Source organism: Sitophilus oryzae, unplaced genomic scaffold (genome assembly GCF_002938485.1).
Source record: "Sitophilus oryzae breed Bouriz unplaced genomic scaffold, Soryzae_2.0 scaffold_980_pilon_pilon, whole genome shotgun sequence".
NCBI classification, from domain to species: domain Eukaryota; kingdom Metazoa; phylum Arthropoda; class Insecta; order Coleoptera; family Curculionidae; genus Sitophilus; species Sitophilus oryzae.
Window position 1 is genome coordinate 1222102 of NW_022147617.1, and position 23508 is coordinate 1245609.

Consider the following 23508-nt stretch of genomic DNA (forward strand, 5'->3'; position numbering starts at 1 on the left):
GATAAAATATTTAAATATAGTTATTTTTTATACAAGACGATAAAATGTAATTTAATAACTCGTAATGTAATGGACTTTAAACGTCGACCGAAAAGATTAATTCACGAGGGATGAAATCGCGAGTGAATTAATTTCGGGAGACGATAAATGCAATTTTATCTTCGTGTATAAAACAACATTTTTTTCCATAGCGAGTTACGTTTTAAAAAATATCTAGAAATTCTTATTTCAAGGAATTTATTACGAGTAGAAAAAATATTGTGCTGGGTTGGCGTTGGTTTCTATGTAATTTGACAAATAAATAAAGGGTTCTCTTTAGTTGTCAGTTTTGAGTTAATATTTTTTAATTCTCTTTCGTGTCGATTACTGATTGAATTGGAGCCAGAAATGGCTCAAAACGAAATAAGTAAATTACCAACAGATCTTCAGGCACAGAGTCCAAACTACTTCCATTTAAATCCCGAATAACTTATGAAAAGGAATACAAAATTTTTCAAAAATGGAAGCAATTAAAAAACGCGCGAGAAGAAATAAAGTTTTTAACCTATCCTCGCTGTTAAAGTATCATTTAATCTACCCTTGCGGTTAAAGTACTATTTTATCTACTATTTTTGATAGATATAAGGCAATTTTAACAATTGCTATGGAAAAAAGTAACTTAATAATTATTAAACATAAGTAATAATAAAAACATAAAATGCTGGTTTACAGTTATAAAAATTAAAGGTATCAAAATAAATGTAATATTTTATTTAATACTTCATACGGGATGCCGGTTTAGTTAATAAGTTTAATTAATATTTTACACAATAACAAAATCGTGTAATGTTTTACAGCCTTCCCGGAAGAAACTATTAGAGCGGATATTTGTAAAGAATATATTTTTTTAGGTAAAGAAATGAACAAAAAATAATATATTACTGGATAAATATGCTTTTTCCATAATATCTTATCTATTACTTTACGGTCTTGTCAAATTTTACTCAAAAAAGATGTTGGCGGGAACGTTTTGGAGTATTTCTGCAGTGGGATTCTGTAAGCTACGTAGCAAGAAATTTCCTGTCTAGCCTATGCTATTTGTATACAATTGATGAGTCACTAGACAGGAATGGTCTTTTCTTTTGTTTTTTTTTTGGGTCATATATCAATGGGAATCCTTATGGAACTTGTAGGCGCATCAAAGATGTACAGGGTGTCCCATTTTAGTTGAAATATTACGGTATCTCCGTTATTCGTGAAGATAGAAGGGTGCGGTTTGCACAAACCTGTGCTACTTTTTTGTCAAACGGAAGATGCCGTAAACAAAATTTTCATAGCCCTCTTCGTTTCTTAGCTACGGGGTCTTTTTGAAAATATTGCAATTTGGGACACCCCCTGTATCTCTGTTATTGTTAAAGGTATCGAGCACTTATAAAAAAAGAAACAAAAATCTAGTACAGCGGGTGCGTCTCAAAAATGGCTCACCTCTATAACTTTTTTATTTTTTCAGATAAAAAAACTATAGATTTTTGGTCACTTCCTGTTTCACTTGAAATAACTACAACTTCGGATTTTTATATGACACCTTCGGTATTTTTTTATTTTATTCGATAGAAAATGACGTAAAATAAGCTTTTTCCAAATATGCTAATGAACTACCCTAGTTCTATTTGAAAAAATTGAGATATGATTAAATATACGATTTGAGCATCTTTTAACCGGCCATGGCAAGACACGAAAAACATTACACGCTCAAATATATTTTTCCACAGCTCTTTGATTAAAAATTAGTGTTTTTAACACAGTCGTGGAACTCTAGATTGAAATTTAAAATACGATTTTTTATGCCAAAATGTCAAAAGTTGACATATGATATGTCATTCTACTTAGAATGTCATTTTCTATCGAATAAAGTAAAAATATACCGAGGATACCATTTAAAAATCAAAAGTTTTAGTCATTTCCGGTGAAACAGGAAGTGGCTAAAACAATTGAATACGTCAATCATTCCTAATTTATGTGATATACTAACATACCAAAGTTAGTTTTTTTATCTGAAAAAATAAAAATGTTATAGGGGTGCGCCACTTTTGAGACGCACCCGTATAGAAGCCTATCTCAACACAAAATCATAAAAAATTCTCTGCGGAAATGCATCATTTTCTTTTTTCCGACTTTAGAATAACTGAAATTGGTTATATGAAAATATGCACCTGGTTTATATAATAAAGACTTTTCTAAACATAAGCACACAAAAAACTTCTTGCGGAATATTATATATTTTATTTTATTTTTGGTAATAAAGTACTGTTAAATTTAGAGGACTGAAATACTTAACAGAATGCTAATAGTTACATATATGTTTCTGTTTTATATTCTAAACGTTCTTCTAGTAAAACACACTTCTATACTATACCCAAAATATGTGTAGAACTATGCCCAAAATGTTTCGCGAAATATTCATCAGCATTTCTAGAAATACTTTCAGAAGTAACCCCAATGATTGTCTTATATACCCTCTACACTATGCGGAAAACAGTCCGAAGCAAGCCAAGGTCGTATTTCCTCGTCTAACTTTGTCTCGTCTCGGTTGGCTCCGGTTGTCTCGGATGGTTTGAGCTTGTCTTAGTCGATTTTTACTTCTTAAAAACGCCTCGAAACTGCTCGTGAAATTGCGGAGAATGGCGTGAGAGAATTTTTACAGCGCTTTCACATGCAGCGGAGCGTCCGCGACGGAGCGTCCGCAACTTCGAGCAAGTACTATGAGTTTATATGAACAATTTCACTTGGGCGCGTATGCTCCGTCCGACGGCTATCTTGGAAAAACACGACGGACGGTCCGTCGCGGACGGTCTGCTCCATCTGAAAGCGCTGTTAGTGAGGAAAACTATAAACGATACTTTTGCTAGCACCCAGCATGGTTTGATATAATCGATTCAAAAATAAGATATAATTAGACCATTTTTTAAATAGTTTAACACAGTGAATTATAAGCTGATAAAAGGCGGATCAGAACAGTCACTGTTGCCCTACAGTTTTATAGTTTTAAGTTTTGGAAATATAATTTTTACTATATTGTAATTAATAATATTTGACAATGATTAAAACTAAATATTCTTGTGTAACCAGATGACCTTTAAATGTTAGCCAATTTAATCTACCATCAACTATTTTCTAAACGCACTGTTTTTGATTTTTCATATCAGTGTAATATAGTAGAATAATTATATTACACTCCATTATAAACTAATGATATTTATTCATACACCATGTTTACTTATTTTTCTGAAGCCACCACAAAGGTTGAACTTGATTGCTTCGAGAAGTAGTACAAAGAATATAGACGAAGTTGTTTTCATGTGACTGGTTTCATTCTTATATCTTATATAACCGATTTCAGCTAAACGAAAGTTTTATTACAAATTCCACCAACAAGACCGGGTTTATATCTAGATTAATGGAAAATTTAGTCAAAAATATTAACATGCAGGAAGCTGCGGAGGATCCCGATGGACTTTTTATCAGAAAAAGTTATACAGGGTGGCGCAACCTCATTCGCCTCGGTTGATTATACGAAAACAGAAAGATGTAGAAACAAAATTTATGGGTATATGTGGGGAGACGATGTGCATAATTTAAAATTATTTTGAAAAATACAGGGTGTTTCAGAACTAAGATCCATACCAAAATATTTTTTTTCTTATGGAACACCCGGTATTTTATTTCATTTTTCGATTCTTGGGCCCAAAAAGGCATTTATTATAAGGGTCAAATTTAATATGTCTAAAATCTTTAGTTTTTGAGATATTTAAAGATATTTAAATTTGCATGCTACAATAGAATAGACTATTAACATCCTGTAGGTTACTTTTTAGAATCAATTCTTATGCTGAGTTTAAAGGTAGAGAAATAAACTTTATTGAAAAATGGTATTGGTTCCTTAAATTTATACAGGGCTATCAAAAGTTGCTGATCTATTTTAAGGATATATTTTATATAAAAACTTCGTTATTTCAAATGCAACACCCTGTATTTTTTTAAATAAATCAATTTAAATGCTGTTTCAAACTTATATTGGGGTTTCCTATATCTATCTAGCTCAGATTTTGAGTAAAAAGCGATTTTTAAATAAAATTGCAATCAAGTAGATGGTTGGGGTCGCCATGGCAATTTTCTAGTGACAGTTAGTAACTATTTTCAAAGTCGACATTAGTTTATGGACATTATTATCTATAATTTATAACCGAGGGGTAAACAGCTGACCCAAATTCTGTACACTAAACCTCCTAATAGCTAAAGAATTCCTGAATACCTCCTGGGAAATCCCATATATATTTTTTGGGTATTCCTTGATTTGTAATTAGTTTCAAACTACAGAAAGTTGAAAAAAGTATCCAATGTCGACTTGATAAAAAGAGTTTGGTTTGGTTTGGTTTGCTCATTAGTTTGGTCGATTCCTATTCTTAAATCATCTATCTCTTCCTCCTGATTTTCAAAAATACGTTCTTCGGCTATTTGCGAATCATCAATGACAGATTCATTTTCATCACTTACTGCAGATTGTTCTTCTGAATTTTTTGGTATTGTAGTCGAGTTCCATGAAAAATTCTCAACTTGCATTCCCAGCTTTTCAGTTACAGCAAGTGCTTCCTGCAAAGAGTCCATCACAATATTCTTAATGTATGATCAGTAAATACATTTTCAATATCTTTCACCTCATTATTTGCACTCCTCACTTCAATTTTTGCATCGTTTTGGCCCTTAGAACGAACTCTTTCAAATCTTTTCTTGAGAAACGTATTATAGCTCTTAAATCATGGGTAATATTATTATGTTATGTTACTCTATGGATACAACTGACTAACGCAAGCTGTTGCTTGTTGTTCTATTAATTTTATTTGTGTTTTTAAACATTGTGAATGATCGTAAACTAAAAATATAAAGTGTAATTGAAACCACTAATTTATTCCACTAATTGCGAGGTTCTGAATGAAGCTGTAAGTGTTATTTCAAATTTATTTGTTATGCACTGAGCCTATTGTGTGATTTTAATCAAAACGGGGTAAATATTCGTGATTTGATGCGTATATTTTCGAGCTATCTCATCCTAGATCTCCTCCATGCCTCCTGGAATTCCATCATAAATCCTGGGAAATCCTGTATACTTCCTGGAAAATCCTGTATACCTCCTGGGAAATCCACATACTTCTTAGGAAATCCTATATACTTCCTGGTACTTCCTAGGAATTCCCGCGTACTTCCTTTCGAATGTACACCTACTTCCTGCAGCTATTCACCTCTCGTTTATAACAGTTTACTTAAATTTAACTACAATAGTTTAATAAGTAAGTATTCATTATTTTATCAAGAAAAATAAAGTAGTATTTGCTGGAGGAACGAATAGATATGTTACTAGTGATATTATTTTGTGAGGAAAATTGTTTCTTGGCCTCAAGGGCTTATCCTCAAAGATATCCAAATAGGAATCTTCCTGATAAGCGTTTCTTTGAAAAACTACTTGTCTTATTTCGCAGAGCTGGTAGTGTGGTTTATAAAAAACTTATTAGGCAGAAACTTGTCGTTGGAAGTGAAGAAAATGAATTTGCCGTAATTGGCTCTTTAATAGAAAATCCATATACATATCTATAAGTTATCGTAAAATAACGGGGTGTTCCGTAAGAAAAAATATCTTTGGTGTGTAAAAATGTGTGTACATTATGTGCGCATATTTGAAGTGAAATTTCTTACTATAAGCTATTAAATTGAAGGATTTGAAGGATATGTTTGAATAAGTGTAGTTTGAAATGTTCAAAAAGTAATAAATTAAAAATTAATAAATAATTTTATTCGCTTTCACAAAATTTGTATTAAAATGACCTCTGTCCGTTTATATTGTATAGTAATAATGTATAGTCTATAGCATCAATCTAATTAATAAATAATTTGATCCACTTTCATAAAATTTGTATTGAAATATTAATATTTTTGATAAACATGTGGACTGCTCACAAATACACGTCGCACAGTGGAACGAGCTTATGGGAGCGGTTGGACATGAGGTTTTCTTCTCAACACTTTTAATCCAAAAGACGAAAAAATGATTTTTATATACCGTAATAATGTATAAACAGAACAATTTTAAATTTTAATGAAAGAAAGTGGTTGGCTCATTACAAACCATCTACAGGGTGACCTAAAAATATAGTATGTTTTGGAAAAATCTTACAATTTTTAAATGCTTATAAACTTTGCCAAACTGTCGTGGAATGTTTTAGTTTTGATCCTTTTAAAAAGAAATAGCTTTAGATTTTACCACTGAAATCTAAGACTACTGATACCGTGTTATAAAAATATGGCAATTAAGGGCTTACATATATTTTCCTATTTAATATAATTTTGCTAATATCTTCGATTTGAAAGAAGATATCAAGATGCAGTTTTTACTGACTTTTTAAGCTTTCATTACTCTTTACTATCAGCTAAAATTACATATACCATCGCATTTATTTTTTTTTGAAAAAACGCGCAATGTTTGTTAATTTGTAAGACAGCGCCCCCTAGCATCTACGTTCAAAAGCTTACTATTATTGTTTATATGGTATAATATAGAGTAAGAAACGGTCTTTTAAACGAGCCCCCGTTAGTTGGATTCCGTCCATCCAGTCCGGAATTATTAATATTTAAATAAAAACAGATCTAACCTTCCCCCACCACTTTATTTTGGCAGATAGGGGAAAATGGTTCTAACAAAAAATATTCAAAATTTACTGAAGATTATGAAGCTATTATTTATAGTATCCCTTATCTAGGGAAAGTTGTGTAAAAACCCCATTTTCTTATTTTTTTATAGCAGTTGCGCCCTCTAGCGGGCATTCTACAAATTTGAAAATAATTTCCAGCATTTTCTCATGGTCTCTTTAGTTATGAATATTTTTTTTCCGCAAGCCTCACGGCTAATACTTTCCGAGATATAGCCGAGAGCTATTCTTAGTGGGACACCCTGTACAATAACTTTATTATAAGCAAAGAATATAACAGTAAATCAACGCACTAGAATATTTTTATTACAAACAAAAAACCTCAACACTGCACTTTAACCCTCTTTCTTTTTCCAATAGTTTATAAGTTTTCCATATATTTTTAGCACCCTGTATCTGTTTTTGATTTTAGCGTCATTTTGTATTTATCCAATTAATAATTAAATATTAATAAATTTATAAAAAAATAAAGATAATTTGACTCTAAAAATTTTAAATTAATTTATTGGAATTGAAAAGGTTTTTCATTTTAGTATAGCATGTATTAGTAATATATTAAATGGAAATTTTTAGAGGGGGGCAAGCTGGGGCAAGATGTTAAATTAGTTTCGTTATTAGAAAGGCTTAATCTACCTTGTGATATATATAAAGTCTAGTTAATTTTGAGGTTTTTGTGGAGATGTTTTTAAAAACATTTATTAAACAAGCGGGAGTACAATACGCGTTGATGGATTCTGAAGGAACCCTGTGCCTGCGTCGTGCAGCGGCTTAAATATGAACATAAGTGCTGATGAATATAAAGTATAAGATTTCTACAGGGTGTGTTAATTATACAATTATAACTCCTCCCTTCGTAGAGGTGGAAATACACCTGATTTCCTAATTATTATTTTTAAGTTTATAAATTAAAAATCAATAATAATGTAATAAAATAATTAATCAATTAAATGTTAATAGATAATTGAATATAATGTAAAATAAAATGAATAAATGTAAAATATAAAATAGCAAAATGTGATTAAAATAAGCACTTATATTATTATATCGTCATTATCGTTCTTAACAACAATGCGTGTTTTATTTTTAAAGTATTTATAAGTAAATAATAAAGAAAGCAAAATCAATAAAATGTAGATTAATATTGTCCAAATACTAAGTCTTTTTACTGAAATATTATTTAACGAACTGAGAGAAAGTCTTTGTTCTTCTAGTTCTTTCTTGATATCTTGATTATTTTTCATGTTGATCACGTTGAGGTTCCATACAGGTGGGTTAAAGATGATGTCTTCTTCGGCAAAGGACATGTTGGTCTTTAACTTTGGCAGTAGAATTTCTTCGAACAGTGTGTTGCTGCTTCGATGTGTCTTCAAGATGAATTTTTCTAAGTGTATCTCGCAGAATGGGGTTGCTTCAATCAGATATGTACCATATAGGGGTACATTTTCTTTTTCGTTGTTGCACTTAAGTGTTGCCAGTGTTTTGTGAGGAGTGGTGATGATCCATCGTCCATCAGAGATTCGCTCAATTTGAATACTTTTTATCGGAATACGGAACGGATGACAATTATTCGTGTCTTGCTCAAAATTAATAAGTTTTACTTCACATGGCTCATTTCCTTTAAGTCTCAGGGGATGAGTCTTCTTACAGAGGTATTCTTGTAATATTATTTCTTGACATTCTTCGTCCATATATGCATACTTCGTATCACTTAATGCGAGGTAAGGTTTGAAAGGAATTATCAATGAAAAATCGGAATTGTTTGTTGGAATTGGTAGAGGTAACAACTTATAATAGTAATACAAGTCTGGTTCTACTAAAGGAATTTCCATAATAAATGTTATTGTATAGTCTTTTGAGTAACTTTTTATCTCTATAATTTTTTCAAAGTTTAGAATATTTTCTATCTTTATTTCCAAAGGGAAAATATCTTGGTTTATTTTGTTTTTATAATTTTCTATTTCTTTTAATAACTCTATCGGATTTACAATTGAGTTGTGTAAAACATTTATTTTTGCAAAGGATATAGCTACCTCTATTTTCTCAAAAATATCATATATATTTTGGAAAATTGAATACATTTCATTTATAATAATCATATTTTGAAAATATCTTTTTTCTTCATTATCTTTATTTAATATCCTTTTTAATTGATCTTCTAGATATATAACTTTTGTTCTAATATTATCTTGATTTCTGGATATATTTGATATAAGTTCATTGAAATTCTCTATCGATTTTTGCATTAATGTGATTTGTTTTATTGATATATTTTTTAATTTATTTTGGTTTAATTGTAACTCTGTTATAAGTTTTTCGTATCGTTCCGCATCTGTAGAATCTAAGTTCCCAGTTATGCATTTTATAACTGTTCCTAAAGGATTTAATATTCCTCTTTTATTTCTTTTATTATTAGGATACAATTGATATATTTGTAATTCGATTTTATTCTCTATATTTATTAGTTGTTGTTTGGCAACGTCATATTCAACTAATTTTAATGTTTCTATAAATTTATTATTAAATGATTTTAGTCTATAAAATTCGGTTACTAGTGTTCCTAAATTGTACACTTGTATGATCGATAATTGATCTGATTGAATTTTTGCTTTTCCCAATTTAAATGGTAGTATACCAGGGTAGTTATTTAAGTTTACTATATTTGTGTTTTTTCCTTCGATGACGAACAAGAAGGCTGCGATACATCTGAAATATTTTTAGTTATTTTAGTTTCATTTTTATGTATTATTTCAGTTTTATTATTTTTTGTATTTAAAATTTCTAGTTTGCCGTTTTCTAGTATTTTAGAGACCGTGTAAGGACCTAAAAATTTATTCTTTATTTTTGCATCTCTGTTATCATTCTTTTTGTAGATAGTTGTTCCTATTTTGACTTCATTAGTCTTTTTATCTTTGTTATGATAATCTATCTGTTTTTGTTTTTTATTTAAAGTAGTTTCTTTAATTTTATCATAAAGAGTTTGTGTATTAGTTTTATGTGTATAAATATAATCAGAATAGACTTGTGTTGGTATAATTAACATAGGATCTCTAGAGTCGGTATGACCTAGGGTTAATTCAAAAGGAGTAAAATTTGTTTGAGAATGTATTGTACTATTATAGGCAATAATAGCATATCTCATGAGTGTATTTATATCTGAATTTTTATCTTGTTCTTTTAGTAGTCTTATATGTTCTAGTAATGTAGAATGCAATCTTTCTATAGGTGCATTGGATTCATGATGATACGGTGTAGTAAAGTGTATATTTATTTTATGTACTTTTAATAGATCTTTTAATGTTTCATTTTTAAATTCTGTCCCGTTATCGGCGACTATTTGTTTTGGTATACCCATAAATGAAAAGAAATTTAATAATTGTTCACAAGCTGAAATAGCTGTTCCTAGATAAGGTAAAGATTGTGCATATTTTGAAAATTTGTCTATTATAGTTAGATATTTTTGATTAGATATTTTAAATGTATCTATATGTATTATTTCGAATGGTTTCGAAGGTGTATTAGTTAAAATTAAAGGTTCATTCGGTGGTTTTCTATTATACTTAGCTCTATGACAGATTTCACAATCATTGATATAATTAGTTATATCAGTTTTCATTTGTTTCCAATAATAATTAGTTTTAATACGTTTTGTAGTCTCTTCTATTCCACGGTGATTAGTTTTTCCTTCGTGTGAATATTGAATAATTCTTTTCCTTTCGTCAGGTTCAACATTATTGACTAATTTTGAACATTCAATTAAATTAAAATGATTGAAATGATCGGTCATTGCTTTATGAAATATTGGTCTTAATTCTTTAGAAAAGAAATATATATAAGTATTTTTATTTTTTAAATAGGTTTTAAGAAAATTGACAATAATATTTAAATCGTTAGGTAAGGTTGCATGAATGATTCTATGATCATCAAACTTTTGATATTCCGTCTTTTGATAAGGGATATAAGGAGATTTTTTTATTAAAAATTGATCAGTTTTATTATTTATTATTTCATCTAAAAGTTTCATATTAGTTTGTGTCTCATTTTCATTGGCACTATGAATTGTATTGATTGATTTCTTTTCGATAACTTTTTTATTTGGAGGTCTTAGTTGAATGTCTTGTAATATTATAATTTTAGGTTTAGGATTCTCAATATTTTCAATTTTAGGTTTAGGTTTTTCAGTGTTTTCAATTTTATGTTTAGGTATAAGTGTTTCAATATCCTCGAGAGTGTCAAAAATGTCAAAATCACATAAATCTTGTGGATTAAAGTCTCTTTCTAAAAATTGATCTATGTCTTCGGTTATATCACCTGGATTATTTAAAATTGACTCTGTTTCAATAGCATTTAATTGGATTCGGGATAATGCATCCGCGTTAGTATTTTGTTTTCCGCTTTTATAAATTATAGTGTAATCATATTCTTCTAATTTGAGTCTCCATCTCATTAATTTCGAATTCGGTTCTTTAAGATTAAATAGCCAAACAAGTGGTCTATGATCGGTATAGATTTTAAACTTTTTTCCGTATAAATAGGGTCTAAAATATTTACATGCCCATACTATTGCTAACAATTCTTTTTCTATAGTAGAATATTTTTGTTCGGTTTCGTTTAGCGTGCGCGAAGCATATGCAATTGGGTTATCGTTTGGAGGATTTCCTTGACTTAAAACTGCTCCGAGTGCTATATTAGATGCGTCAGTGGTTAATATAAATTCTTTTGTAAAATCAGGGTACTTTAAAATCGGTGCGTTAATTAATAAATTTTTTAAATGATTAAAGGCGTCTATGAATTGAGGTGTATGATCTACTTTATTTCCTTTTTTCAAACAATGAGTTAAAGGTTTACTTATTTTAGCAAAATTCTTTATGAAACGTCTATAATAACCTGCTAATCCTAAAAATGATTTAATATCTTTTTGTGTATTAGGTATTGGAAAGTGTTTCACTGAATTTATTTTATCCGGGTTTGGTTTTACACCATTTTGAGTAATTTTATGTCCTAAATAATCGACTTCTTTATGTAAAAATTCCGATTTGTCTAGCTGAACTTTAAAATTTGCGTTTCTTAGTCTTTCAAAAATAGTTTTTAGTCTTTGTATATGTTCTTCAAGAGACGTTGAGAAAATAATAATGTCATCTAAATATACTGCACATATTTCATTTTGTAAACCGCGAAGAATATTGTTCATAACACGTTGAAATGTGGCAGGTGCGTTTTTTAATCCAAATGGTAATCTTTTAAACTCATAATGACCTGTATCTGTTGAGAATGCTGTTTTTGGTATATCTTCGTTTTTCATTTCTATTTGATGAAAACCGTTAGCTAAATCTAGTGTACTAAAATATTTTGCTCTTCCTAATTTATCTAATATATCTGTAATATTCGGTAATGGAAATTTGTCGTCTACAGTTTTTAAATTTAATTTTCTAAAATCGATTACTATGCGCCATTTTCTTTTTTTACTCGCGTCTAATTTTTTTGGAACTATCCATATTGGACTTGACCATGGAGAATTTGAATGTTGTATTATTCCGTCATTTAACATTTTATTAACTTGAGTTTTTACTTCTGTTTTGTGAATTTCGGGGTATCGATATGATTTTGTATAAATCGGAGATTCATCTGTTAGTTTTATTTCATGTTTTATTTGATTAGTAAAACTTAATGGTATTCCGTCACAATGGAATATATCACGATATTGATAGCATAAATTTCTGATTTTTAAATATTCTTCTTTATTACAATGTTTCAATCTTAGGTTTTTTAAATTTTGTTTTCTTAAAGTATCAATATGAAAATCTAATTCTGTATTGGTTTCCATTTTTTCAATAAAATTTACTTCATTTTCTAATATCGGTTCTGTGTCAAAAGGTTTATTTATAGTTATATTAATGTCTTTTTCACGTGCGTTAGTTAGCATTACATATGTCGAGAAATTTGATATTGTGATTAAAGATTCGGGTATTTCAACTCCATCGCTAAATTGTATATAATTAAAAATTGCTGTACCGTTTTTTTGTTTAACAGGCAACTTGATCTTTTGAGTAGTACGTGCTGGTACTGAGAAAGTATAAGGTTTAAATTGATTTTTATTTTTATTTTCACAAGTATCATTTTTAAATTGGTTATAAAAAAGAGTAATATCTGCATAAGGCGTTCTTAATATGGAATTACATATGTCTAGATTAGCGTAAATTTGTTTTAAAAATTCAATTCCTAATAATCCGTCATATTTTTCTGAAAAATCAAATATAAAGAATTTATGACATCCGTCTATGTTAAAACATGGAAATATAGGTATTACTAAAACTTCGTTGTGATAAGAAATAGCATGCGCTGTTTTTACTGTAAAGTTTTCATTATAAATATATTCTGGATAAAAATGATAAGCTAAAGAAGGGTTAATAAAGCTTTTTCCTGATCCTGTGTCTATTAAAAATTTAGCATTTAGTTCTGGTATAAATATCATTGGTAAATGTGAATAAGATGTATTATTTAAATTAATTATGTCGTTTGTTCTGATTTTTCGGTTATCTGAAAATTTTGATCATTTTCTAAATTTTCATTATTATCATAATTTTCATAATTATATTCCGGATATTGATATTGATTTGGGTCATAGTTATATTCATTAGAATCGTATTGGTATTCATCTGATTGTTCGAAATAATTTTCTTCATCATAACATTGATTAAAATTATCGTTTTCGTATTGATTTGATTGATTATTATCGATAGCAAAATTAGGTATTGGTTTTCGATTGCTTATTCGTGAATTTCCTGAAGATGTGTCCATAGGCTCTACAGGTGGTAGTTTAGAAGTAGATGGGTTATTTTGAAATGGTCTACCAAAGGTATTATTAAATTGTGGTCTTGTAAAATTATTTGTTTTGAACGTACCTGAGTTTGTGCGTTTAAATGGATTTTGATTATGGTTATTATTATTAAAAGAATTAGGTGGTCTAAAATTGTTATTATTAAAATTATTATTATTATATCCGTTATTAAAATTAGGTCTAAATCCAGATTGATTATAGTTAGGTTTTGGAAAATTATTAAATGATTGATTTGGTTGTTTAAAAATATTATTTGTATTATTTGGTCTTTGCGTAAATTGATTATTGGTTATTGGTTTATGCATAATTGTTTGATTTTTAAATTTTAAAAAGTTTTCTTCTTCTCTTACAAATGCCATTGCTTGCTCGAGTGAATTTGGGTTTTTTAATCTTACTACAAGTTGTGTGTGATAATCTAAGTTATTAATAAATGTCTTTAAACATAGTTCATCGTATTGTTGTATTTTTATTAATTTAACTGGATCTAAATCATCAGAATTATTAATTTTGATACATAACAAACTTCTAGCGTCTTGTAATCTTAATGCAAAATTTTGGATAGGTTCATTTCTAATCGGTTTCATAGAAATTATATCTTGAACTAAACAATCTTCGGATCGTTGATCAGAGAATGTTACAATTAAAGAATCTTTTACTTTTTGCCATGAATCTAATTCTACTCTAGAGGCAATTATATCTGCTGCTCTACCTTTTAATTTTCCTATTATAGTGTCAAATAAACAAATATTTATTGGTGCATCAGGCGTGTTTGGGTTTTGATGATTTAAAAGAAAGTGTTCGCAAGATCTCAAAAATCTACACAATTGTTTAGAATTACCATCAAAATTTGGGATGTTATCTGCTTGATATTTAATAAACTGATAATTAGGTGTAGCCATTTTATTTTCGATTGGTTTTTTAATATTAATTGATTCAGAACTTATTGATAGGTTGTTGACTAGATTGATTAAATTCTCGAAATTTTCGCACATCAAAATCTGGATGATTTGAAAATTTTTATTTTACTTGTATTAATATTATAGTTAAAAATAAGGTAAATTGGTTAAAATACTTAGGGCTAAAAGGATAGTTTGAAAGGTACTTACATTAAGTGACTTTTCATGGGGTTTCTGGGTGGTTTGGTTGCTTTGTTTCTCGTTGTTTTCGTTTTCTTCTTAATTATGAGCTTCTGGCGATTTTTGTCCTTCCGCTCTTTCTAGTAGGTACTTGACGATTTTTGTTCTTTCCCCTAGACAGGTTATCTATGGAATTTGGGCGATTTTTGTCCCTCCGTCCGCTCCTTTAGGTACTTGGGCGATGTTTGTCTCGTTCCCCAGGACTTGGAACCTTCTTCTTCCGATATTGCACTGGTTTCACTTGATTAAACTCCGCAGACAGTTTGTCGATTAATCGTTGACACGAACGAGAACTTTTCCGCGAAAATCCGGACGATTCTTGGGCGAATTTTCGTTTCGGTTCACTCCGACGGTCTATCTTTTACAATCCTACCGACTGCGCCAGTTAATTTTGAGGTTTTTGTGGAGATGTTTTTAAAAACATTTATTAAACAAGCGGGAGTACAATACGCGTTGATGGATTCTGAAGGAACCCTGTGCCTGCGTCGTGCAGCGGCTTAAATATGAACATAAGTGCTGATGAATATAAAGTATAAGATTTCTACAGGGTGTGTTAATTATACAATTATAACTGTCTTGGCCAACTTTGGCCATTTTTTTATTTTTCTACATAAACATTTTTTTGCTATTAAATATAGTATTTAGCAGCAAAAAATGTTTATGTGCCTCTTATATACAATTGTTCTCCCAAACTTTTGTGACTATATATATCTTTTATTTTAAAGTGAAAATAATCGTTTGCACTAATATGTATGGTTAAAAAAAATTATTAATGTCTTTGCCAGTTTTTATAAAACTAGGTTGTTTCACAAGAAATGAATACCATAATTAAGTCAGTGTAATATCTTCATTTGAAACTTTTCAAACAGACATATAATTAAAAATATTTTTTTGAGTTGGATAAAATATAACGGTCTGGACTTTAAGTAATTCAAATCTTCTACCAAAATTATTTAATTTAAAATTTTATTTTTAAGTCAATGTCCAACATTTTATATTGGGTCTTTCCACCGTGCGTCGTGTCACAACGTATTTCTAAGCCGTAAGCTATCCTTACCACTTTTCGTCTCGCGTGTTGTTTCCTTAGATTGTTGTTTCGCTAGCTCGTGTGTCACGGCCTTAAATTTTTACTATCAGCGTGCGTAAAGAAGTTTCACTTCAATAAAAAAAAGTCTTTATCTAGTGTAATTATATGATCTAAATACCCACATATCGAGACAAAAATTCACACATGCGAAGTCCTATATGCTCATGCACTGATCTCAAATTCACAATGATGTCATCAAGCGGGACATTTTTTTTTGTTTTTGATATCGCGTACCTAATATACTGTCTATATACTAATATACTACTATTTTTTTAAAATGTCGCTGACTCGTTTGTTTAGCCGAACGGCATTTAAAAAAAAACTTTTAGTATCCGTTTTCTGTGCGGAAACCTGTCTTGCAAATAATCATGACCGGAACAACGATTTTATAATGACAGGTATAACCTGTTCCACTTGCATATATCTGTTCCAAAACGTAAACTAATACCGTACTTGTGTCATTCTGCTTTTGCTCTCCCTGTTTTAGTTTTCGGTATATATAAAGAGAGTTTTCGGAATTGGTGGCGACATTGCCGTTACATCCTCTATCTATATTATGCAGGGTGAGTCTTAAATAAGTGAACATATTTTTCAGGGCTGGTATATTTCGATAAAAGAAACATATTATTTTCTCTTTACAGTTTTTCAAATAAGTTTATAAAAGTCGAAATATTTTTCTTTTTAAATTCCTTGCCAAAATTATCATCGAATGTCATTCCCCAGCTGATATTTTCTAACGCATGGTATTTTTATTCTACGTGAATACAGGGTGAGTTTTCTACGATGCTCTCTATGGGTATCTCGGAAACTACTGGAGGTAGAGAGTCGGTTAATGAATTGCAGTTTTGTGGGGTCATAAATATGCGCCTTTCAGATTTTTGAAAAAGTTCATGGCTTACTAGATATTTCGAAAAAAAACAAAAAAAAAAACAAATTTCGGCTATTTTAAAAATTCCATTATAATCTATTTTAGGTAAAAAGTTTTCAGATAAACGTTGTAGATAATCACATCGCTAACGATACTGTGTTCTCCGATTTTTTCTAAAGCCTGTCATTTTTGACATATGATACAAATATATGTTTTTTTTTAAATGGAAACCATAGTTGGCCATGACTTCATAAAAAGCGCAATTTTTTAAGCTTTTCAGCGATATGTTTTGTTTTCAAAAAATTACTGAGTTATAGCCAATTCTTATCTTTCTGGACGAATTTCAGTTTAGTTGGCATGGTGTCCTTATTTTGTTATGATTTATAACATATAAAAAGACAAAATATATTACTAAAAGGCTCTTTACAATTTACATTACACAAACTAAAACTTAAAAAAAAACACTACATGCACTTTAAGTTATTTTAGAAAATTTTCAAAAAATACGCCATTGTTTTGAGTACATAAATGCATCTTTTTAGAACTGAATTTCTAGCTATTCTCACAGAACGACCGGTCGACTTAAGTAAACTTCTCCTGTACCGCCTCTTCGAGTGCCTCTCCTAATTCATAAGTTCTTTTGTAAACGTTGTTGTTAACCCTACCGCATAAAAAAAATTAAAATGGATAGGTCAGATGATCGAGGAGGCCCATGCAATTGGTCAACCTCTTTCTATCCCTGAGTCTACATAATTATGATCTAAATAATTTTTAACATTTGTTTTATTGTGGGGGGGGGGGTGGTGGTGTGTCATAATGAAAGTCATGTTGGAGCCACTCTATTAATGCGCGAGTATCTAAATTTAACTTTTCTAACATCTCTTAAAAACATTCTCTAAAAAAACTAAGTAACTTCATCGGTTAACGTATCCTCAAAACTGTATGGCCAAGAAAAGTTGAACCAATAATCTTACACGATTACACGCTTTTTTTCATTTGAAAAATTCATATTTAGAATTTTTGTTTATTTTAATTTACAAAGTTATTGGATGTGATAGTTTCACATTTCTGAGAACAACGATGATTGAACTTGTTTCCATTGCTAAGTGAAATTAGTCAAGAAAGATAAGAATTGGCTATAACTCAGGAATTTTGTGAAAAAAAAAACATATTATAGCTTATATCGCTGAAAAGATTACAAATGGCGCTTTTTATGAACTCATGGCCAACTATGGTTTCCATTTAAAAAAACATATGTTTGTGTCATATGTCAAAAATGACAGGCTTTAGAAAAAATCGGAGAACAAAAACTCGTCAGGGATGTGATTATCTACAACTCTTATCTGAAAACTTTTTGTCTAAAGTAGATTATAATGGAATTAGGGACAATTTTTAAAATAGCCAAAATTTGTTTTTTTTTCGAAGTATCTAGCAAGCCATGAACTTTTTCAAAAATCTGAAAGGCGCATATTTATGACCCCACAAAACTGCAATTCTTTCCCCATTTAACCGACTCTTTATCTCCAGTAGTTTCCGAGATTTTTTTACCCATAGACAGGGCCGGACTTAACGAAGTTGCCGCCTCAGGCCAAAAAAAAATTGCCGCCCCTTAACATTTTTTTTAATTAAAAAAATTACGGATATAAAAAAAAATGAATACAGGACCAACAACAGAATAGACCGACAGAACAGATCAACACAGAAATAAAATAAATATTAAAATATTCATATAAAATGACAACAAACGAACAACAAAACTATAAGGTTTGCTTATATGCCTATAAAGGTTTCCTACGTACTTTTTTGTTCGCAAAATTATCAATTACTTCATCGTAATTGATAGTTTTTAAAAGGTCGGACTCAATATGTAAAACTGCCAAATGATTTAGATGTTCTGTTTCCATAGTGGACCGTAAATAAGTTTTAATACGTTTCAATGCAGGAAACGAGCGTTCAGCAGAACAGTTAGTAATAAAAGTACATGTGAAGATTCTTAATGCTATGAAAGTATTTGGAAACAGGTCTTGAGCGTTTTTTTATAAATTACTTTAAGAAGCTCTCTAGCAGATGGTTTTGCTGACTTAATGCTTTCTATAAATTCACGAAAATGTATTAATTCATTAGGCATTGACTCATCTAAATCATTTGGATAACAGGTTATTAAATGTCTGGACTTATCGGTAATGTCGTCAATACTTAAAGTTGATAAATCACTAAAGAAACCAAATTTGGTTGAAAAGTCATTGTAGGCACTTTTCCTATAGGAAATTTCAAGGATTAATTTATCAATAATAACATTAAATACATTTATCATTTATCCTAAAATCGTCCCTAGCGTTAAATAGAGTTTCATTATCACTGGTTTCATCAAATTGTCGTTTTCGTTTCACTTTTCTCTTTTTATCTGCCGCATAATCTTTCTCACCGAACAATTCTATGGCCCTTCTTTCATATTCCTCAAATGATTTAGTATTATCTAGATTTCTAATTTCAGAAAAATATTTTTCCAATGAGCTATATAAATCTGCAGCAACTTGTAGATCAATATCCACCATTTGAAGCTTTTTATTGACCGCATCTAATCTATTTAAAACGTCTGTCCAAAATACCGCCATAAAATCCATTTCTAGGCTTTTGAATTGTTTAAGGAGACTAGAAGCATCTAATCGGGTTTTAGGCTTTTCGGTATCGTCTTCAGAAATTCACTCCACCGTGGATTTTATTTCATTGGAAGACGAAGATAGTGATTGGCAAGCTTCATTTTGTACAGACCAACGTGTTTTTGATAAATTATTTAATGTTTCTGAATTTATTTTTTTATATTCGAGGTATTTATGTATTTATTAACTGGATGCATGGAATTATATATTTAAACAATAATAATAGTTAAGTAAATAAATATGTAATCGGCTAAGGCTATATTCGAAATATTTTATGAACAAATAAAAGTTAAAAAAAAAGATAAATATTTTGGTATGCTCAAAATTTGCGGCCCCTAAAAACTTGCCGCCCCAGGCCCGGGCCTAGTTGGCCTAGGCCTAAGTCCGGCACTGCCCATAGAGAACATCGTAGCAAACTCACCCTGTATAGGGTGATTCACGACGATGGCACGTTAGACGTTTATGGAGAACCGGTGATTTTTTTTTAAATTTGGATTTTTACGTACAGGCATCTGCTCCATATTTCTAAAATATTTTCAGCATTACATTGTTGCCGCATCATTTGAGAAGTGATAGCATCTTACTTAATTGAAATAGAACACCGAGTATATTAATTATTACATTTTTGGAGACTACTTTTATATGTTATAATTTTTCTATTATACTAACATATAAAGTTTGAAGTTGTTATTTTTATACCATTTTTAGTATGAAGCGGTAACACTCTAATGCTGAAAATAATTTAGACAGATGGAGCAGGAGCTTTTATGCATAAATCCAAATTTAAAAAAAAATCAACGATTCTTCATAAACGTCTCATTATTATTTTTTACTATGACCGTGAATCACCCTGTATACAGGGCGAATCTTAAATAACTGCAAATATTTTCAGGGCTGGTAGATCTCGCCAAAAGAAACATACTTATTTTCTATTTACTGTTTTTCAAATAAGTCCAAAATAACCGATATATTTTACTTTGAAAATTAAAAAAAATATTTTTTTCTAATTCTCTATTAAAAAAAATATATACAGGGTGGCGCCTCTCATACGCCGCGGAAGCTCCAAGGAGAACGGTAATTTATATCGGAATGAAATTTTGGCAGCATCTGTGGGTTAACTGAAAGCATTTTATAAAAATATATAGAATTCTACAGGGTGTCCCCAAAAAAGTTACACACCAAAGTTGTGCTTTTTCTAATAGAACATCCTATATATCTTACTATATTAATTGATTTTCGGATTCTAGGAAAAAAATATACGTGAATTTTATTAAAGAAGCATATACCTAAAATCTAAGGATTTTGAGAAATATTTGACATTTTGTGAAAATGAAGAGTAAATTTTAAATTTCTATATATAACAGCTAGTACATAAATTTTAGTTGACCTTGTATAGCCGGATATTTAATTACAGTAACCATTGTATGTTAAACCAAATTGAAATTTGACCCGAAAAGTTATACAGGGTGAGACAAAATTAATATGGAACATTAGTCACTTTTAAAAGCAAGTTACTTTTTTATTAAATAGAACACCCAGTATATTTTTCCGGTGTTCAATGGGGAATTTTTATATCTTGAAAATATTATCAAGGTTACCTACCCCTCAGACAAAGATTATCCTAGATATTTTAACTTTAAATGAAACAATCTAGAGTGGCTGTGTGATATACCATTTGTTAATTTAACAAAAATTAAAGATTTTAGAGTAAAATACTGAACGGTAATAAAAAGATACACGTTGAAAACATATTTTAATTATTACAGAATCAAAACTAGATATAAACCTATATACTTGTGACAAAAATTAGCTAGATGAAATCAAATGCTCGAAATGCTTCCTTTTGAGTTAACTGCTTAAATATAAATTGACTGTCTTTTCAAAAAGATCTTTTCATTGTAAAAGGCATATGTGGAGTTCTACCTCGAAAATCAGCTACAATAATTTCTCTCATATTGTCGACAATAGGTGGTCGAGTTTTGTAAACACTGTCTTTAACATATCTCCATAAAAAAACCAGACTAGATAAAATCAGGAGCATTTAAGTATTCTATTAATTGGTAAATGCACACTGCATTCACCAACTAATAGAATCATGTTAATTCTCTCTGATCTAGGATATGTTTGCATTTTCGGCAAATTTCTGAGAAATTTTTTTGTTTTAACTGACACAAAATAATAACTAGTTGTTAAAGTTAGACTAATTAGACAGCTATGTTGAAGTAACGTCAGACATATCGCAGCCACCTAGATTTTATCAATTAATAAAGATCTTCTCAGATCAAATCATGCAAATGAAAATATCTAGGAAAACCTTTGTTTGAGGGGTAGGTAACCTTAATAGTATTTTGAAGAGACATGAATTCTCCATTGAATATCGGAATAATGTACTGGGTGTTTCATTTAAAGTAAAGTAGTAACTTGCTTTTAGAAGTGGCCCATCTTCAATATTAATTTTGTCTCACCCTGTATAACTTTTTGAATCAAGTTTTAATTTGATTTAAAGTGCAATAGTTAATTTAACTACATATTAGGCTATACCGGGTAAATTACAATTTAGGTAGCTCTTATTGTAATTTAAAAATTGTTCTTTATTTCTGGAAAATGTTAAATATGTCATAAACCTTATGTTTTATCATATTATACTTCTCTTATAAAAATCACCTTTATTTTTCTCCTAGAATCCGAAAATCAATAATAATATATAGGGTTTTCCATTACAAAAAACCCAACTTTGATATGTAACTTTTTTTGGAGAAACTGTGTCTCTATATTTTAAAAAAGTGCTCTGAATTAACCTACATATGGTCACAAAAATTTGATTTCAATACAAACTGTCGTTCTCCTCGGAGCCTCCGCGGGGTATGAGAGGAGCCACCCTGTATAGTGGTAAATTAATGAAAATCTTTTTTGAAAAGTTGATGAAATAATAGTAATTTTACAGTACATACTTAGAAGAAATATCCATAAATATAGTAAATATTAGAATAAGGAGAATTCAAAATAATTTATGCAATTCAATCTTGTTAATAAAATATATCTCAATAAAATACAAATCCGTGGTTATTTTCATCTCTATTTAAAGATTGACACTCTCTTACGTGCATAAAAGGTCATGTTACATTTCAAGTTTCGCAAAACAGATGAAATTTATTTTTAGTTTAAACAGCTGCTTTCAAAAATAGTTTGTAGTGTTTTAAACAAGCCAGCATTATTGCTTTCTTATACTTTGCTGTGTATTAGTAGACTACATTAGAACATTAGAATAATATGTAAAATTAATTATATAAGGTAATTAATAATTTAAATAAAGCTTAGTCATAAAAGAGTTTACAAAATGTTTATAAACGATATCAAACAATAAAGATCAAACATATTTTAAACTTATAATATGTGTCCGAGATCCACATCATAGTGTACGGAATCCGTTTATAAAGACAGAGTTTTCTACAATCATGACTTGAGTACAAAAACGAAACAGTGCATCGTTGCAGTGTACCGAGCAATAATAATCCCCACCATGTTATTCGGAAGCGAAACCTGGGTGTCGTACCGCCGACACATGAAGGCATTAGTTGCAACAGAGACACTTTGGGTAACACTTAAGAATCAAATAGTTCCACCTGAGGTTCCACCATGTCTGAAGCACATCCGAAAATGAAAAAGCTAGCTGCGAAAGCGTTGAAGTCATGATTACAAAATCCCGCTTAAGATGGGCTGATCACGTATGCAGAATGCAAGAAAACCGCCTACCAAATTCTCTGCTTTACGGTGAGCTTGAAAACGGTAACATGAAACCGGGTGTACAACAAAAAATCGGGTGGACAACTCAAAAGGTACAAGGATATTTTCCACGAAAACTTAAAGGGGATAAACATGCAGAATGAGTGGGAAAAAGCAGCGCCCAATGCAAAAGAATTGCAATGGAAAACAATTGTAAATGGAAAAGAATTGTAAATTCAGTTAACAGCAACAGCAACAGTAAAGAGGCAACAAAGCAATGAGATTTTTGAAGGTCCGGAGTGCGGAAGAGAGATAACATCCCGTATCAGGATTTTCAGTCAGAGAAAAGCTCATGAAAGTAAACGCCTTGCGTAAACATCTTCTGATGATTCTGATGCGTGTCAAATACTCGTCAGCGAGTAATGGCAGTATAGTATAATATAATCCGTTCGGCATGGTGTG

At 30.2% G+C, this 23508-nt stretch overlaps 1 protein-coding gene across 1 annotated transcript in view; it reads left to right on the plus strand.

Annotated features, from left to right (window-relative positions):
- LOC115891320 (muscle-specific protein 20-like) overlaps positions 1–23508 on the plus strand; it is a 69366-nt gene that overhangs the window by 12360 nt on the left and 33498 nt on the right. The window lies entirely within an intron of this gene.